Source organism: Helicoverpa armigera, chromosome 19 (genome assembly GCF_030705265.1).
Source record: "Helicoverpa armigera isolate CAAS_96S chromosome 19, ASM3070526v1, whole genome shotgun sequence".
NCBI lineage: Eukaryota > Metazoa > Arthropoda > Insecta > Lepidoptera > Noctuidae > Helicoverpa > Helicoverpa armigera.
Window position 1 is genome coordinate 3162980 of NC_087138.1, and position 21274 is coordinate 3184253.

At 34.3% G+C, this 21274-nt stretch overlaps 1 protein-coding gene across 1 annotated transcript in view; it reads right to left on the minus strand.

The window, feature by feature from the left end:
• Nucleotides 1-12828, minus strand: part of LOC110380829 (ras association domain-containing protein 10) — a 138578-nt gene extending 125750 nt beyond the window's left edge. The window contains exon 1 of the mRNA XM_021340946.3: nt 12618-12828. The gene's annotated coding sequence lies outside the window, so the exon portion shown is untranslated. The remainder of the gene's footprint in view (nt 1-12617) is intronic.
• Nucleotides 12829-21274: the final 8446 nt, after the last annotated feature.

The window sequence follows — 21274 nt, forward strand, 5'->3', positions numbered from 1 at the left end:
CACCCACCACGAGCTGGTTTCTTTATTACTTAGAAGTGGGTTTCGTGGCTGGACTTTTGCTGTGTATATCAATTGATACTTAGGCCACATTTTTGTGTTCTGTCGGCTCGTGGTTGGGTGATCCTTCACTTAATATAAATTCTTTTATAGCTCCTGTAGAATTTTAGAACCTTTGACATGAAAAAGAATGAATTAAGTATTATTGGCTTAACAATTACTTTTAACGTTTGTATAATAAGGGAAAAAATATTTAGTAACTTCAAAACTAAGGCACGGATTTTTATGCGATTTTAACTTGTAGATAGAGTTATGTCGTGTCGTGGTGTAGCATACAAAATTATAAATTTGCCTGGTCACTAGTAGAATACGTAATACTACAAATTTTGCAGAAAGGGTGCATTTTACAAGAAAAAAATAGGTCCATATATAGAAAACCGTCAAATCATTAGAACCACCCAAAATCTCAAACATTAATTCTAACCACCACCGTTCAGTTACACGCTAGCAACAGTGACGGCTATTAAAGTACCCACAGTTATGCGAAGTATGTTGATAACCGCGCGAAATAACGTTCCGTTCCACGGAATATTGTTGCATAAGTACATAACTGCTACTACATGATTTAGGCCTTCGCTGAAGAAGCTTGTAAATTGTGCTTACTAATAATATGTATTGGAAATCTGTCTGTTTGTTAAGTTACTACATAGTTGTGTTTGATGATTTATGAGACGGGTAGAGATAATTGGGAATAGATTGAACATAAAATCTTATATCTTTGTATAATACAAAGATGTAGGATTTCATGTATGTTTTAATGTTAACATTAACAGGTTTTTGATTTTGAAATACAGTCCTACCTATCCTGTCCTATACCTGCAAAAGCGTTGATTGAAAGGAATGAAGCCAGTTTTGGAATGGGTCACCAAATTCACTATAATTGTATTTTTAACTTTACGGCTTGAAAAAGTTGACTTTGACTGCACATTAAACATAGCATTTTTACTTTTTCTTTATTTACACAACCTTAAATACGTACTACATTTCACAAACTTACAATTACCTTCTAATACTAAAATCCTACAAACTAAAACTTTATATCAATTAACTAATTAAAATAAAGATTCAATTTAACACCTTCTAAAACCCAGCCATTTAGAAAACCATACAATTACAAATTACAATTTGCCACGGTCAAGAGTGAACAGTGTACATCTAATTAATTCAGTTTAGCACACAATAGTAAACAATTAGACAAAAGAAAGTAACTTTCTCTCGTACTAAATGATTCACTCCGCCCACAGATCGTCTTGTGGCTTGGAGAGTATTTGCATTCGCCCTTTTTGGTATAAGCCGTTGGTGGTTTGTAGAGAGAAGACTTTGAAAAAAGTTTTTGAGAACATATCACATAGGTGTTACTTATGTATGTAGGTACATAGGTGGTTCAAGACTTTGAATTCAGTCAATCTTATTCGCATTTTCCCGAAAATAAAATAAAGGGCTGAATTTTCGTGTATACAGGCAGAGCTAATATTCCTTTTTTAAGCTCTTTTAGTCTAGTTGATGTTGTAAGATGTAAAATCCAAGTAGTTGACATATTATTATTCTGATTGAAAATGCGTAGAAATACACGTTTCGTATCATCATCATCATCATCATCATCAGCCTATCGCAGTCCACTGCTGGACATAGGCCTCTCCAAGTGCACGCCACTGAGATCGATTTTCGGCTTCTCGTATATAAGTTTTTTTTCTAACACCTAATTTATTTATAATAAATGAATACGAGTATTAAGAACAAAAATACATATATAACTTTTAACTTTATGAAACGAACTCAAATCATATCATTTGTATAATTTTAAAAAAATCACACTATGCTCTAGGAATAGAAAGCTATGTAAAATGCAAAGTTTACAACATTTTTCATACATTTTACACTTTTTTGTGGTACGCAGTGACTTGCAGTACTATGTCACTAGTTACATTACAGTTTCACATGCATGACCCCTTTGTGACATACGGACATACCAGTTGACTGACAAGTTTATTAGGAAATGGTCAAAAAAAAAACACTGATTAGTTACATGCATAGTCAGTCTGGAATTCTTTTCAGGCTTAGTTATCAAGGTCAAGTTATCCAAAATTATGACTTTCCTGGATATTGAGAGTGAAAGGCAGACCGAAGAAAAGCTGGATAAACTTTCTGAAAGAGCACCTGAATAAAAAAGGGAATGAATTAGTATGAAGGTGACAGAAAGACATGGAAACGGGAAACATTGCGATGACCCAAAATAAATTGGGAATAGGGCAGGATGGAGAAAAAGACACCAGCGTATTGAATCTATACTTATATTATAAAGAGGAAAACTTTGTTTGTTTGTTTGTAATGAATAGGCTCAAAAATTACTGGACCGTTTACAAAAATTCTTTCACAATTTGAAAGCTGCATTATCCCCGAGTAACATAGGCTATAATTATTTTATCCCGATACGAGAAGAAGTCACCACGGGACGCGGGTAAAACCGCGGGAAAACGGCTAGTTATTTATAAATTCCCTGATACGAATAACATTTGTGAACGCTTTCCATACTTTGTACCACTATGTCCCAACCTGTGAAATGTCCAAACGAGTAAATTCAATAATCTCAGCGTGTTTGTGCAACAGTTAGCACGTTCGCGTGACGATTGTGTGTCGTGTCGTGTCGTATAACGGAAGAACACGTCAATTTTGGAAGTCATACATGGGCAGCTTTTTTTGGTAGGTAATCATCAAATGACCCCACTGTAGGTGCAGCGTAAGGTAGTGCCTGACTGTTACTGACTCTGATACATGGACAACTCGAAGCAGAATCAACCACTTCAAGACTTGACCACTGGTTTCTTCTCAGAGAAGTCATAGGAAATACGGGCATCACATATTTTAATTTGATGTGTTAAAAGTTTAGTTATGTCTATAAATATAAATGAAGATTATTGTTTATCGTTATCTTATCAATGTGTATTTGCATAGTAGTACCATACAAATTCATCATTTGGAATCATTTGGAAATGAAAATAATTGATCTATATAGCTTAGCTCCAAAATCTACACAACTCTTATATTTCTAAGTACCGACTTTAAGTAAGTTAATATCAAATATTTAACACATCACATAAGTTACTTACCTACCATACACCATAGCCACATAACTACATACCAACATAACATACACCATACCTACCTTACATAAGAACTTATCTTACCCATAGACAAGCGCACAGGTACAATAAAGCAGTCATATCAAGCCATAGAGCACGACGACGCATTAACATTCTGCGCACGCGCGGGACGCCTCCCCCCCCCCTCCCCGCGCCTCACGCCCGGCCACTCACGCGCAGCACCCCCGCGCGATGACTGGGTAGTGATCGAGTGTAGTAGAAGCTATGCTATGCTATGAATATAGATTTTATAGTGGAGTTATGGTGTTGTGTATTTTGTACACAATGCAACTCATGTGCTTAAACGATTTCCCAGAAAGGAGGTTCGCTTTTTGATCGCGTGTATTTGTGTTTTCTATTAAGAATTAGGAAACTGTAATTACTGATTTATGTTTATTTATTTCTCGTCTAAAGGACACATTTTTAAATTATTGCAGTGTTGGACGGACGAAGGCCATTGGCTACATTTTCATCCGAGAACCTGAAGTGGTTCCCATGGGAAGCGATTGAAAAATATGGAAATACCAGTAGATTTATAACTCCAAAAGGCGAAATTAGGTCCTCCTTTAGGTCCTACTATGATAAACATCGCTACAACTCAATTAATCGCCTATCTCTCACTGTACTTACAACCCAAACTAGACAACTTAAACAAACCTCCGTGGTAGCAACTGACAATGGAATTTCCGAATTGTACCACGTTTGACCGTGTAATTGTACAAACTTGTACCCACTTGTACCCAGTTGGTCCAGCAGTGGGCTTAAGTACTAAAAATAAGCGCTTCTCAGAAACTATTTTGAAATGGAACTTGTTGAGGATTTGCCGTCAGTAATATAGTTTCTTTTTTTTTGCTTTTGTATATTTATTTGTTCTTGGAGGCGGGTTTTGTGAAAATTATGTAATACACGGTAGCGCAAAAGTTTCAACTTTTTTGTTAATGTGTAATCTATATATACGTATATGTAAACGGGAATATTTATGTATACAAATGCAAAATTTTACACTTTTACGGCGAAAACGCGCGTCCCCAATAATTGCAGTATGAAAAAAGATAGATGTATTATCTAGGTAGATATTTTATCATCAAGAGCATAAAAAGATTCCCGTAAGTATCTGAGCAAAACAATCACAAAATCTATAATGTTCAAACAGCAATATAGGATACGTCTAGAAAGGAACAACAATCTAGAAAGGAAAAAGGAAAATAATATAAATTATTATCTTATAGGTATGTAGTTCAAAAATACTATCACTTACGAAGAGAAGAGTTCAACGATATTTATGTTTTTGAACAAAGAGTTTGTTTCCTAACGCAATTTTTATCCAGATGCCGGGAGTAGTTCCTACGAGGCTAAAACTACTGGCGAATGCTAGTGTAAAATAATATCATTTTAAAATGACATTTAATTTTGACAAATGAATCCAAGGTCAATATATTCTTATGCATTAAGTCGTAAAACCGCATTTTAATCAATACTATTGTTAGAACACAAAGCCGGTTGTCAATCAAACTATATAACGAGCTTATTATGTGCTATTTCTGTCAAATTGTTGTGATTATCCTTATTTATTTGACACTTCTGAAATATCTAATATTATGTGTAATCTCAATTTATCTATCCGAATACTTCGACCATATTTCTGCAGTATACTTACTACGTAGGTAGGTATACGTACTGGTGTGGGTAGGTACTGTATCTTACACAGTCTTCTGTAGTTCTGTTTTCTATCTATTTTTTCAAGTTTCTATCTATTTTTTCAAGTTCCTATCCCTTACCTAAATTAAATTAAAACTAATATTACTATATTATAATTAGCACACTGTTAATGCTACGAGAACACTCTGAAATTACTCGAAAACAAGCTAAGAAATGCATCAAAATTGGTATCCATTCTATTTCTACCAAACAACGACAAGTTTAAAACAAAAATCATATAAATCGATATCACAATAATTAGCATTATCTTCATATCATCGATATTACAATAATAATTCTCGATACATCACATCATCGTTTGACAATACCGTCAAGTTTCAAAACAATACGTTCTATGTCTACCGGAGAATGTCGAAATAGCCGTAATTACTATAAACGGCTGATTGTTACATAAACTACGTATAAACTGACAACACTGTATCATTAGAACTTTGATTTGTTATTAGCTATTTGGATTGTGGGTACTTTTGCAGTAGTTAATCCCTAGTACTAATATTATGAAACTGAAGAGCTTTTTTTGTTTGTTTGCTTGAACGCACTAATGTCAGGAACTCCTGGTCCGATTTGAATAATTATTCCAGAGTAAGATAGTCCATTTATCGAAAAAGGCTTTCTACTTTTTATTTGGGTTCGTGCAGAGGTTTCCACGGGATGCGGGTGAAACCACTGTCAGAAGCAAGTACATAATATAATACACAATCCGCGCCAAATATATTTGCAATTCTGCAGTTAGCTTTTTGAAGCCCTTTTTTGCTAGAAAATTATTAAATGACGCCTCCCGCTGTGGGAACAGCGTGAGGGAGTGTCAGACTCTTACTGGCTATCATCCACCATGTATGTACCAGGGCCGCGGTAACTCTTTCGAACAATCTCGCAGCCCTGGCAGTCTTTAGCCCTGGAGGAACCCATATAATATTCTATCTACTTTAAACAGAAGATTATTTAACTTTGTAACATCTTACAGCTATTGAACTACGAATGCTAAAAGTATAGATGTACCTAATGCACTGATATTAAATCAGTCAAGATTAGCAAAGCTAAATGGCAATCAGGAATGATTAATTGCGCCATTCCCACCTCAAACATCAAGACTAAATTAACATATTTTATCAGATCAACCGTCAATGACGCCCACGGAAGTATTCCTAAGTTATAATAAAATCAAGATTTTTGACCCTAGTTCAATATTTGTAGGTAGGATACAAGGTGTTTCTCTATTGTGCCATAAATTCGTGCAAGAAAATGTAAGTCATTACCAGTTTTTATCTTCTTTCAGAAATCATCATCTGCCGAGCCTTTTTCCAATTAAGTTGGAGTCTAACCGGGTACAGCTGTGTACTAGTGTTTTGTTGGTTGTCAGACTTCCTGGCTTCTGACTACCCGTAACGACTGCTAAAGATGTTCAAATGACAGAAGGACCTACAGTTTATCGTGCGCTCCGAAACACGGTTATGCAGATATGCAAAATAAAATCACCCACGTATTTTAACGATAATCTTCATAATTCTAAAAGCCAGCACCTAATAAGGCACGCTTATAAAACAATACCTTATATAAAACACAGTTTAGCCCCAAGCTAAATCATAAACAACCAGAAATAGTTAATAACGAAATACACATTTATTTTAAAGCGATTTTCTATGTCATAAAATGTATAGAAATATTGGATTTGCAATATGCAGAATATAATTTATACTTATTATGTAGGCGACGAGTATTATTATTAATATTTAATATATTATATTTATATATTGGTTAAGATATATTTATATACTAGCCGATTTCCCGCGATTTCACCCGCGTCCTGTAGGTACTACTGCCCGAAACTGGATAAAATATAGCCTATGTTACTCAGGAAAAGTGTAGCTTTCCATCAGTGGAAGAATTTTTCAAATCGGTTCAGTAGTTTCAGAGCCTTTAGGGTACAAACAAACAACAAAATTTAAAGTCTTTGTTATATTAGTGTAGATTTTATATTCATATTAATATTGTATCAGTTGTTTTTTGTTTATAATGACCTCACTATAATAGATTCTGTGTTTATATAAAAAGACTATTAATTAAAAGCTAATTAGGCTATGTAATATTTTATTATCTTAATAAGGTTTTTTTAATCTGTCTCTTTTTGGTTCTAAAGCTTGATTTAAGATTATTGTTTAAAGCTAATTCGAAACTAGAGCCAATTTGGTGTTTATTATCAAGCAGAAACAAATAACTTATAAACAATGTATTCTTATAATCATCTTCCGATCCTTTTCCTAACTAAGTTGTTGTTGGCTTCCAGTCCAACCTGAGTACCAGTGTACAAGAAGCGATTGCCTATCTGACCAACACAACCCAGTTACCTACCTGGCCAATCCGATACCCCTTAGTAAGACTAATTGTCAGACTTACTGGCTTCTGACTACCTGTAACGACTGCCAAAGACATGAAAATGACAGCAAGGACCACAGATATGGATATACGCAAAGCTGATCATCATCTGAACTTTTTATCGACAATGCACTCAGTAGGTACTCAAACACCAGGTGCTCACAAGTCAAACTACTACTAGTATAAACTACTATACATACAAGTAAAACATAAAATAATGAGCCAGTAAGGGTGCTTCTACACGGTGCAAGTAGCTTGCGCATATGCGCAAGTTATATGCGAATATTACGTCGGGCCGAAATCGCTTTGTTCTAGAAACTTTCACAAAGCAGCCCGGAGTCTGGAAGTTGGTGATTGATACACCCGTGCATTGGAGAGCACGTAAATGTCGGTCCTGCGCCTGATCTCTCTCTGGTCGTGTCGGATTGCCGTCTCATCGGGCTATGAGAGTGAAGGAATAGTGAGTGCACCTGTGTCTGCGCTAATACTTGTGCACTATAATAGGTATGTCCTGCGCAGTTGGCTAATCTCCTGACATAAGAATCATCATCATTTGCATTTAAAAAACATGTGGATTTAGCGACTCGCGCATGTACCAAAGCAAGATACCCACCCGCGTGCTCTTGTCACTTGCGCATGTTAACTTGCTCCAGCTACATGCACCGTGTAGGCGCACCTTAAGTAAGAAACGTAAGTAAAAACATTATCGTAGAACATAATGCTTTACAAACTAGTTCTGGATGTTAGTAGGGCGTTTTTAAATGGATGACATGTTGTGTGATCCTTGTTTATGTAAAGTGTTAAGTTAGTTAAGCTTATTACTTCCGAAGGGGATGGCAGATGTATACTGCATTTACAATGTTATAGACTTGCTTTTACCAGGTCTTTTGTACGGATAAAAAGTATTCTTAAGCCTTCTTGGCAAATGGGCTGTACAATATTGTTAAATCGAAACAGTAGTTCCTAAGGTTAGCGCGTTTGAACAAACAATAAAGCTTTCGGCTTTATAATACTAATAAAGGATAGTAATGCTAAAGCTACTCAGTAAACTGATAGAATTAATTCAAAGATTAACGCACAAGGGAACAATGTAGTTTCAAAATGTCGATCTTAAGAATATCTTAACAACGGAGCCAGCTTGTTTGACCTTAGGAACTACCAAAATACTGCGAGTTCGTGGTGAGGTCACCATTTAGGAAGCACCTTCTGGGAGAAGACGTCTTCCCACTAAGGACACTACAATTTAACACAACCTCTGTCACTATTCCTCACACTTCAGTTTCTACTAAAATTTCGTTTCATGGCGATGATTTCGTTACCCGTAAATGTTGTCTAGTAGGTGACTTCACACCTGTATTTAAAACATTCATTTAATTACACTTAATTGCCGTCCATTGCAGAAATAGCATATTTTGGAGTGCACAGGATACAAGTCTCCCAAAAAAGGTTGCATTACGAAATATCTGCATGCCAAACTGCATGACTAAAGGCAATACCCATTACCAGATCTAGAACTAGACATTTTGCTTGCCTTTCTTGCATTGTTGTGTTAGGACTATTATCTTCTTTTAGGATCAGGAATTTAATTAAATATTGCTAAATAATTGTCAAATAATTTTGCAGGTCTAAAGTTAGCTGCAAGTAAGTTTCATTTCACAACATTAGGTAGGGCTCTGGTCAAAAATCTTTGCCGCTCTGAAGTTAGCCATTTGATGCCTTGAGCATGCGCAGAAGTGTTTCATTTGCACGTTGAGGCTATCAAGTTACAACCTAACTTCGGAGTTATTCAAGAAATATGAAAATGGGGGCTACCGGTAAAATTGAGCTAAATACAATCGGTTGTTCGATAGTTTGTATGGACTTTCTAAGTATATCTTAGACATCAATGGCTGACAAAAAGGTGAAGGAAAACATCTTGAGGAAACCTGGACTATATAGACTGAAATCACCAACCCGCATTGAGCAAGCGTGGTGATTAATGCTCAATCCTTCTCCGTGTGAGAGGAGACCTGAGCCCAGCAGTGGGACGATAAAAAAGCTATTCGATATGTTACAAAATAAAAATACAATATAGATAGCTTCAAAAGCTTGTGAATTTATAATCTCACTTCTGATATTGATTGATTGTCCAAAACATTGCCGCATATAGTTTAAAAGTTGCATAAACAAAAACAATTATAGACTTTTAACACCCATTGACCTAGTGGCAGTGCAGCCTTCGCTGAACTGGTTTATCAATGTTTTTATTTCATAATCGTTAATTAAGATGCCATAGTCAGACTTTGTTTATGTGCTAACATTTCGCGAAATAATTTTCAAATACCTTAGATTTTTGATGCCTTTTGTAAAAGTCATTATACACTGCAGACTAAACAGTTGGCCCACTGTCGGGCCCAGTGGTTGGAATTTTGTTTTTTTAAGAAAATCGTGAATTGAATCAAAGTTTTTAGTCATTCTGATACCTGAGAAATAGCTGATCGTTGCTAAGAGTGTACTTCTATTCATATTCGTACTGATTTATGAGCCCAAAACTATCGGCCGACTCTTATAACTAAGAAACTTATAAAATTCTGTTGAGAAGAAGAAATATCTCAACATACTCTACAGACCATAGATTATTCTTAATCGATACCATAAATCTTCTAGCTAAACGTTTGGCACAGGTATTGTCCACGTTCAGCCTATGTTTCAATCTAACTTGACAGCTAGCACTCTGAATGTTCTATACGCTTTATAGGCGGCCATTTTAATTTCAAATGCGCGGGTTTTCTTGATGTATTGTATTTTCCGTCACCTTGAAGTCAGTGATTGATGTGTGTGCTGTTTTTTATGTGGGGCAGTGTACCTATTTGAAGTATACATACATAGGTAGGTACACTTGGTTGTAATAAAATCGGGTCAGTTGTAAAAATTCTCTGTAAAGGATGACACATTGACTGTAGATTTAAGTGTCCAATATGGTACGGATGCTTTGAATATTCTCTACCTTAGGATTATATCTTTGTTTTGACAGAACGTAGTAGTTTCCGATTCAAAACATTCTATAACTTTAACAGTAGCCTTGTAACCGAGCAATTTTTAACCACGTAGAAAAGAAAGATGAGGTTTTAACTGCCATCTTGAAGTATATAAAGACCCAAATTGACAGATTTTTTGTGACCGAAGGGCTTATTACACTTGACTAAATTCAGTCGTCTAATATGGTTTCTGAATGATAATACTTTTGTTGGTATTGCATTAGAGACGAATGTACAGTCCTTTTAAATAATTTGCTCATATATTGCGGTACTTATTTTATATTTATGTCATAGTAAGACACGATTTTTGAAAACCGTATAATCTTCCAACTAAGACAAGATAATGAAGGACATACAGAAACTACCTTCAATTATCTTCAAAACTAAAACCACGTATTTAAGTACTGAACCCAAGGCCGTGGTGACTCAGAGCGTAGCATTCATCATAATTGTATCAAAATTGCCCCCATTTAGATACGAAGAAAAAAACAGAAAAAATAGAAAAAAATAACCCTCTAGATCCGTATGAAAATAAAATAAGAATGAGCCTTAATCATTATCCTGGTCTCGTTTTGAAATTATAGGAAAAATATAAATTGTAGGTTCGTTTTTCAATGGCGTGTTGATGACTTGTGGCTGTTCCAATAAGGTATCTATCTTTTGTTTTGCTTACTGGAGATAAGAATTTCATGTTACTTGTATGGGAATAATGTCAAAATTCTATCGCTAGCAAGGATATAATATTGGGATTGGTCCTTTTGGTGAAGAGTGGGATAGGGGATAGTTAACAAGTTTTGATGATCATCTATCTATTGTTTTTTTTTTTGTTGAAGAATAGTTTATTTTAGGTGACTAAAGCGATGATTTCTTTTTGATATCTTCGTTTCTTTCTAGCTTGTCCACTACGTGGTATATCAGATTATGAGGGTTTTACGTATTTGTATGTACGATTTGTGATTGCGATTGCGAGACTGCATAATACCTACCTAGTAATTCCAAAAAAGTTAAAGATTTTTGGGGAAACTAACCGAGTCTGACGAAGTCTGATGCTTCAAAAGTCTTTAGAGAAACAATAGGATACTCCTTCAAAGTACCTAGGTACTTTACAGCATATATAATTCATTTTATGTAAAAAATAAACAGTTATTAATGACTGTCTCACTGACATCGTAGGTACTTAGGTATGTTTATTGAACTTTGATCAGTATGCCCTACGTAGGTACTTTAACTGCCAACTATTGTTAATATTTTCTCAAGCAATTAGTCATACATTAAACAGTTATTAACTTCCTTATAGCTGTACCTACTACCCATCAAAATTATTTATACACAGAATTATAATCCACACTAATATTATAAATGCTCAAGAAACTTTGTCTGCCTGTTTGTCACGATATTAGGCCAAAAGTACTGGACCGATTTAAATGAAATTTGGTATGCAGATAGTACAGAGCCTGAGAAAGGATATTGAATAGTTTTTATTCGAGTGCAGGAAGTAATTAGGTATATTGGGATACGGATTATTTATAAGCTCTTGTTTCAAAGGTATTTTTATTACTACCCAAAATTCTTCAAACTAAAGAAGATTTATATCAAACAAAATTTTAATTACTTCAATGCAAACTATGAATTAATTAACTCCAAACCAGTGGCCATTATTCACTTCAAAAACCATTAATTATCAAAAACACATCGCTGAGTTTACATTCAACTTAGTATCCACACTGCAAACTTTTAGTCGGCCGATAGTTTGTTTAGGCTCATAAATCAGTATGAAGATGAATGGCAGTACGCACATTACAAAGATCAGGTATTTAGCCGGTATCAGAGTGACTGAAAACTTTGATTGAAATCAAGATTTTCTTTAAAAAAATTATCGGCAATTATCGGGTCAACTCTCGGCCGACTTTTTAGTCTGTAGTGAGAACTCATAAATTTATTCAAAACTTGATTGTGAAAGTGAGTTCAAATTGTTTACATTTCGCAATAGTATTATAAAACTCCATTCTTAGATTAGCCAAGCTATTTATATTCACGAGGACAATACTGACATCATAAAAATAATTGACTTATTCTATTCATGGCTGCGATAATTAAACAAGTAATTATGTCGAAGGAAAAAATAATTTTCCTCATAATAGTCAGCGCTGTCATACCTAGTGAGAAGAAAAACAAGTTCTTATTTATCCAAGAAACGCAAACAATACACAAAAACGAATTATCTATTATTCAAGCATTGAATAGTATTCGTGACGACGCTATAACAATAAAACACACCCAATTAAAACTAGCTTAAAATAAAATAACTCACCGAAAATAATCCTTTATAATTCTTGTGTCGATATCTCTAAAATATCCAAATTAGATGACACACACACATAAACACACACACAGGTTATCATTCAAAATTGATGTGTAGAACAATTCACAACACTAGCACTTAGACATGTGTTTTTCAAAAATACGTTCACGTGATTGGTCGGTTGAGACAGCGCGCGACTCACTCCCGCGCAAGTTGGGTAGAGACTGGCGCATGCGTGGTTCGGTGCGCACCTGTCTCACTAAAAAACAATGGCAATGTAAACATAGTAGCTTGGAGGTAAGCTATGAAGCCTTATAGAGTGCATAGTTCAATAATAATATTGAGTAGGTCATTTGTTGGAGGTTGAGAACGCGTTCTATACATCATCATTTTATATAGATATATGTTTTGTATACTATTAGGTACTAGAGTAGATGGTAGAATGCATGGCTATACGGATAAAGGAACTTCAAGAAAAATGTATTTCATAGAGATATAAAATAGGCAAAGAGCAAAGAGATAGAGTGTAGAAAGAAAACAAAGCTGAAGTGACTGCTGAATAGACATTTAAAAAAAAAAACTTAGCGATGTGAGAATTTTCAATTGTGTTCAGTTTCAGTAGTTTCGGAGTCTTTCGAGTAGAAAGAAATAAGAGAACTGTTAATCACTAATTTAAAAGGTTTATAATATTAGTTAAAATGCCTCTGATCCTAAAAACATTAGGATAAGGGCGAGAGGTCTATATTTCTATACCATTTGTGGTACAGTAAGTGTTCGCTGTAGCCTTGATATTTTATCTAACTATGGGCTGAGTAATTCTGATTGTGAATCGAGAGTAACTCTTGAACCGTGATTGAACTTAATACTATATGAAAGATTGAACCTCACCCTTTTGTTGACCGTACTATGAAAGTATTTTGTAACGAACGGACTTTAGGTAAATGGAAAATACATTTGTTTTTACTTTTTTTACAAATCATCATCCTCCTGCCCTTATCCCAATTTTATTTGGGGTCGGCGCAGCATGTTTTCTTCTTCCATACGCTTCTATCTGCCGTCATCTCACAAGTAACATTCTTTCTTACCATATCTACTTTCACACAATCCATCCATCATTTCTTTGGTCTTCCTCTTCCACTATATCCGTCCACGTTCATACTCATTACCTTCCTCACAACTTGACTCTCATTCCTCCGCATCACATGCCCATACCACGACAGCCGGTTTCCACGCAGTTTTTCTGATACCGGCGCTACTTTCAAACTTCCTCTTATATACTCATTCCTCACTCTATCCATTCGCATAACTCCACACATACCTCTTAACATTCTCATCTCTGCCGCATGCAATTGTCTTTCATTCGTCGCTTTTGTGGGCCAGCACTCTGATCCATACAAGACAGCAGGCCTGACCATACTCTTGTAAATTTTCCCCTTAAGTTTAAGGGGAATACGAGGGTCACAAGTTGTTCCCGTTACCTGCCGCCATTTCATCCATCCTGCGTTAATTCTGTGCGTAACTGTCCGATCTATTTCGCCATCACCCTGAATAAGCGAACCGAGATACCGGAAATCGGAGCAGACTGGAAGAAGTGCGTTACTTTTTTTACAAATATATTTTTTATTTTTATTTCCCAGTAGCTATGTCCTCGCGGTTTAATTCGTGTCCCGTAGAAACTACTAACCATACCGGGATAAAAAAAAGCCTTATAATACCCAGGAAAAGTGTAGCTTTTCAACAGTGAAAGAATTTTCAAATCGGTTCAATAGTTTCGGAGCCTTTAGGGTATAAAAGGGTATAAAAAAGCAAACAAGATGTGTTTCCTCTTTATTATATTAGTATAGAAGTATGTATAGATATATAGATTAAGTAACTCTAAACATGTGTAATGGGCCCACAGACAACATCTGTCGTGTTAGAAATAAATTATGACGACTGGTCCTGTCTAGGCGTCTGTAATTGTCTATACTGATCCTTGCAATATAATTATTACACCGATTGGTGTGAAAATAATAGCAGGATACTATAATATTACTTTTCCTGTCAGCAAGGTAAAGTACCTACTGAGAAGAAAAACGCTCAATTAAAGTGAAAAAAGGGCTAAGTAAGGTACAGGTAAGGAACAGGACTTTAAACCATTTCTGAAAAAAAGTGATACATGTGGTTGCTATGATGGATTGTAGAACTTTATATTTTTGATTGAAAAACATAAAATAAGTATAAAAACTGAATCCTGTTTTTAAACAATTTTCTTTTTTGTATATCTCTTATTTTGTTTTTTAAAGCGTGTTCTAATACTATCCAAAAGTGAAGTAAAATAAGTTATCACTTAAAATAAATCCAAAGTGTCGCTTTGTAACTTGACTGACATTACAATAGCAGCCTCGGTCCACCACTCAAATGGTTAATGACACTATAATTCATTCAAACATACACCATTTGTTTGCACTTGGTTAAAAAAGTTTCTATTTTTTATTTAACAGTAGGAGCCTAGAAGCACATTTATGTAACTTAAGTATTTCATATTTTATAAAAGAAAACGACATGCTTGGATAGTTATAATTATAATAGCTATCAATCAATCTTTAAAAGATACAAAAACACTAATAAATAAATTGTTATTTACTATCTGTTTTCCCGCGGTTTCACTCGCGTCCCGTGGGAACTACTGCTCCTACAGGGATAAAATATAGCCTAAGTTTGTCGAGAATTTTTCGGAGTTTCGGAGCCCTTATGGTACAAACAACATCCTCTGTATTATACATATTGGTATAAAATACAGTAAAGATAATTCAATCAAAAGAACCAATTTCGTATTATTACAAAAATCCAAAAAATCTAATTAAAACACCTATAAATTCGACAAATCTTAATTCTTTAATCAATAGTGTGATATAATGAAATTAAAAATACCATACACCACTTAATTATCTAAATTTTAATTTTATTTGATGAATATTATGCTAATAAAGTTCGATGTATGCAGATCATTATTTAAAAAATAAATTTAGACGCCAGCATTATAATTCGATATCTAAATTCAATACATTCTATTTTAATGTCAGTCATTATTTTTAATTACCGACTACAAAAATATCTGCTAGTCTAGCTTTAGACAAACACAAAAAAAACATCTAGGTCAAATAATGAATCATGATTTTATTAGAAATCTGAATAAATAAATAAAGGTTTATTTTTAATATAAAATTTTTAATTTGGTTACCAGATTATGATCCCACTGTCTTGTAAGTAAAAAATATTTCAAGCTTCGGGCCATCACTACGTAGTTTGTTCATAAATATTAATATAATTATAATTTAATTAAGTTCTGCAGTGGATAAGTCATAAAAAATGTTGCTTATCATGCTATATCTTGAGATACCGGTAATAGTTGCTTAACTTTACTTCAAGCTAATATTAAGACCACACATGAGCTACTTAGAAATAACTTAATTGCAACTTTGAACATTATGCAGTGCTTAAGTAACACTTATACCAAATTATCCAAAATGAAAATGGTGTTAATTTATTTGAACAATTTGTGAATAAAGTTGCATTTCCAGATTAATTTGTAAAATATGTTTTTGTGAATTGGTTAACATTAAAAGTAATATTATTAATAGTTTTTATTTAAATATTGGATATCGTTTTTAAAACTATACATTTAGGTACTCTACTGAACGTCTAAAAAAAGATCATAATTTTAAATAATAATGCATATTATTGTACTAAACATATTCTGACTCTATAAAAAGATAATAATTTGGAAGTAGACAATATAATTTAAGAATATAATAGAGTTTATGTTTCACACCATAAACTTTCAAAATAAATCATGTAAACAGGTGTCCTATTGTCAAAAAATAATGTTTGAATAAAGAAAATTCATTTTTATTTTTTATTCAATTCAATTTGTAATAATTTGGCTATTTCAAACTCACTTTTGAATAATAAATAATAGAATACAATGCAATTTACATCAAATTTTGAGTTCATTTTATTTTATTTTGTTTATTACGTAGTGTGGGGACAATTATTTATTTATAATGGTTTCCTGTTAAATTGGTTTGTAGGTGAAATAATGTTACGTTTATAATGTTCGGCTGGCCCGTTTATGACAGGTATTTCAAACTAATAGGTGATAGAAATAATGGCTTACCTACAGCGTTATGTCGTTTGAGCTGTCTGAGAGACATAACTGTGAGGTTTATTTTATGAATGCAAATAAGATCAATATTCTTATTAAATTGTGAACATCAAGATTTCCAAGGTATTACTCATTCGAGTCTTAAGTCTGTTTTTCATTATTCTTTAGTACAGTTGGGTTAGAATAGGTATTAATAGATACTAGTTTCCGCCGGCGGCTTCACCCGCGTCGAATTCGGTTATATCGCGTTTCCAAGAGAACTCTTCAAAAGTCCGAGATGTACACTACCTATCTCAAGGTCAACTTTATCTCTGTACCAAATTTTATTAAAATCAGTTCAGTGGTTTAGACGTGAAAGCGTAACAGACAGACAGAGTTTCTTTCGCATTTATAATATTAGTAGGGATTACAGAATTACGTAAAAATGAAAAGGTTATTTGATAAGAGATTTAAGTAAGCTACTGGCATTTAGTTTGTCATGTATTTTATGGAATCTCTTCACTACAAGAACCCGGTATCCCACTTTAAATCAAAATGTACCATAAAACTTTATAAGCCAATATAATAGAGATGAATTACGCGAATTGCCCGTGTAATAACTTTAACCGCTTTATAACACATTGTGTAAACAAACCAGGCTAATGTGCATTAAGAAAACCTGCACACTGGGAACTAAAAAGTTGGCCGACAGTTGACCCGACGTTCCGATTGTTCGAAAGAGTTACCGCGGCCCTGGTACACAAAGGGCTTAAGACGACACATGACGGGTTTTAGTCAATAAGAGTCTGACACTCCCTCACGCTGCTAACCCACAGCGGGAGGGGTCATTTGATGATTTCCCATGAAAAAAAGAAAGTAGTTGGCAAGTTTTTTTAAGAAAATCTTGACTCCAATCAAAGTTTCCAGTCGATTTGATACCGGCTTAATACCTGATCTTTATAATGTGCATACTACCATTCATCTTCATACTGATTAAGAGCCCAAACAAATTATCGGCCGACTAAAAGTTTGCAGTTTACAAGTATTCTAAAGCGGACATCTTTGGCGGAGAAAATTGATAATGACCAGTTATTATGGCTAATTGAGTGTTATGTGAAAGTTAGAAGTAAGTAACTATGTGAGATTTGTTATTTATGACATTGCCATCATTGGCTGTTTATGTTCACTTGTAGCTTGAGATTTGTTCTTATCGTAATCATTAAATACCTTCTCCATAGGAAGCTACTTTTGAAATGAGCAACTAGAATCAATAGTAGATTATTTTTGTATTTGTAATTTTGTATGATTATGGACCTAACGAGACTGAACTGACAAAGCAGTACTCAAACCTCAAAAATGAAATGATTGAAAACGTTTGTCTTCATCACTCAAGTAGCTACTACTTGGTTATCATTGTCACCTAAAGCCTTTTTCCTATGCCATGAATAACTGAAGGCTTCAGCAGATCGTCCCTTTATTTTTCTGATTTCGTCCTCTTGAGTACTGTTTAACACCCAAATATTTACCTACATTCGATAATCATATTATTATCTGGTAATAAAAGAACTCCGAATTCAAGTAAGATCTGAATCCCAATCTATTCTGACGGTATCGTTAAGAATCGTAATGGTCTGATATTTGTAACCACCTTTTGACCCAATATATCTATGGTATATTTATTTATTAAATAGGTACCTTAATTTAACTAAAACAAACCTACCCAACGCCACAATGATCAACAATAACCAACAAAGTAGCGAGACCGTCGATAGTCACAACAGGTGCGCACGCGCAGCTGTCATGGCGCGTGCTCTAGCGTAGATCCTCTGTCTAGTGGCTATAGCAGGGGATGTAGCGGAAACTCATTATATAGGAGTTTTTTTTGAGTAAATTATTATTAGACGAAAATAGAGGGTTTGATTGTGAGGTTTCTTCAATTAGAGGGGTAATTAATTAGGTATGTATAATTATGCGTAATTATGTAAAGCTCTAACCGAAATAAATGTGGATTGTGACTTCAAAAACAAGTAAACGACAGAAGAAATAATACTCTTCTAAAATCAGTTCTGCCTAACTGATCTCCTTAACCTAGATACCTGGGCAACCTTACACCTTTGTAAGACTGTTTATCAGACTGTCTGGCTTCTACTGAGAACTAGCTGAGAACCAAAATTCAGCCCTTCAAAAACTAGAAACTCGTCATGACAAAAGATCCCGACGAATTGAGAACCTCCCTTTTTGGGAAGTCGGTTAAAAATGGTCACCCATCCACGTACCGACTTGCTTTGCTTAACCTAAATCTATCGTGATAAACATATACCTTTGAAAAGCTCAAAAACCATCGCTTGGACATTCCCTCAATTTGCAGGCTCTGTAGCCAGTATCTTAAATGTTCTACATTCTTCCGTCAACAAAAGGTTACGTACGGGAAACATTACACTAGTTTACATGACTTTTGTTCATGAAATGGAATACATACGGTTACATTACTTTGGGTATCTACATCTCAGAAAAAATATTAAAAAAAATCCAGCACGTCAGGTTTTTGAAATATTTATTAAGAAGATTTTTACAAAAAACACATCTAAATAAACGATAGACAGTTAAAAATGGGTAATTTTTGCTCTTTTTTTATAAATATTTTCATCTGTATCTCTCACAACAGACCAACAATAGTCCCCTAGCATGTTTTCGTCCCAAAAACCTTGATAATTTTGCTCAAATAATTTTAAATCTTGGTGAAATCGCTCACCGTGTTCATCACTCACACTACCAAGATTTTCTGGAAAAAATCTAAGTGGGAATGCAAAAAATGATTTTTTTGTGACATATTTACACCCATACGCTCATAATTATGCAATAAATTTTCAACGATCTCTTTGTAATTATCACTTTTTTTATTGCCTAAAAAATTTTTAACGACACTTTTGAAAGAGTTCCAGGCTGCTTTTTCTACATCGGTTAAAATGCTCTCGAATTTTGTATCGTCCAATATTCTCCTAATTTGAGGACCCACAAATATTCCTTCCTTTAATTAAGCCGCAGAAAGATTCGTAAATAGTTAAAACCAAAAGTTTTTGTTAAACAAAAGTAACAATCGGTTACGTGGCTAGTTGGCTCTCTCCAGATCATTGGTTTACGAAATTTCAGTGATCTATTTTTACCTGAATACCAGGAGCTGAGGACCAATCTGCAATTAGTGCAAATCACATGAGGAACCCAATTTTTATCTTGATTTGACACCGGAAATCCAAAATATTGTAAATAGGCTTCTTGCAATGGTTTTGTTAAAGGGAAACCACGATTTAACTGAACAATTTTCCCACAAACATAACAAAATCGATCTGGATGTAGTTTACACACTCTAGATGACATTTTTAGGGTTCCGTAGCCAAAATGGCAAAAACGGAACCCTTATAGTTTCGTCATGTCCGTCTGTCCGTCTGTCCGTCTGTCCGTCTGTCCGTCTGTCCGTCTGTCACAGCCGATTTACTCGGAAACTATAAGTACTACAGTGATGAAATTTGATGGGAATATGTGTTGTATGAACCGCTACAAAAATATGACACTAAATAGTAAAAAAAAGAATTGGGGTGGGGCCCCATACATGTAACTGAGGGATGAAATTTTTTTTCGATGTACATACCCGTGTGGGGTATCAATGGAAAGGTCTTTTAAAATGATATAAAGTTTTCTAAAAAACATTTTTCTTAAAGTGAACGGTTTTTGAGATATCAGCTCTCAAAGTCGTAAAAAGTATGTCCCCCCCCCTCTATTTTTATAACTACGGGGTATAAAATTCTAAAAAAAATAGAGGTGATGCATGCTAATTAACTCTTTCAACGATTTTTGGTTTGATCAAAGTATCTCTTATAGTTTTTGAGATAGGTTGATTTAACTGTAATTTACGGAACCCTTCGTGCACGAGTCCGACTCGCACTTGGCCGGTTTTTTATATAAAAATGAGACTTTTGATTCACACAGTTGTTTACAAAACAGAACGATAAACGCATTTAAACAATTGCGGGTAGATAAAAAAAAAGTCATCGATATCTCCGAATTGTGACGTGCTACGAAAAATAAAAAAATATTTTTTTAGTAACCGTCCATAGCCTACTTAAATAATATAGGTTTCATTTCATTAACAAAAAAAAAATATTTTTTTGTAAACTAGTGTTATTATTATGATCTGATGTTCAATATCATTATCAAAATATAAATATTATTTAATGATTCAGTAGGTCGTAACATAACATACTTATTCCCTTTTTTGTCATCTATGCTTTAACACTAATATAATAAAGATGAAACACTTTTTGCTTGTTTTGTACCCTTATGGCTCCCAGCTCCAAAACGACTCATTCGAAAAAATATTTAACTATTGGAAAGCTACACTATCCCGAGGTAGCATAGTCTATATTTTATCCGGGCAAGTGAAAAAAATCCCCCCAATTGTTAGAAAATTCACAAAGCTAACTCTATATTCTCTCCGTACAAAATGAGAAGAATATTAACCTAACTAAGATAAAGTTTTCTTAAT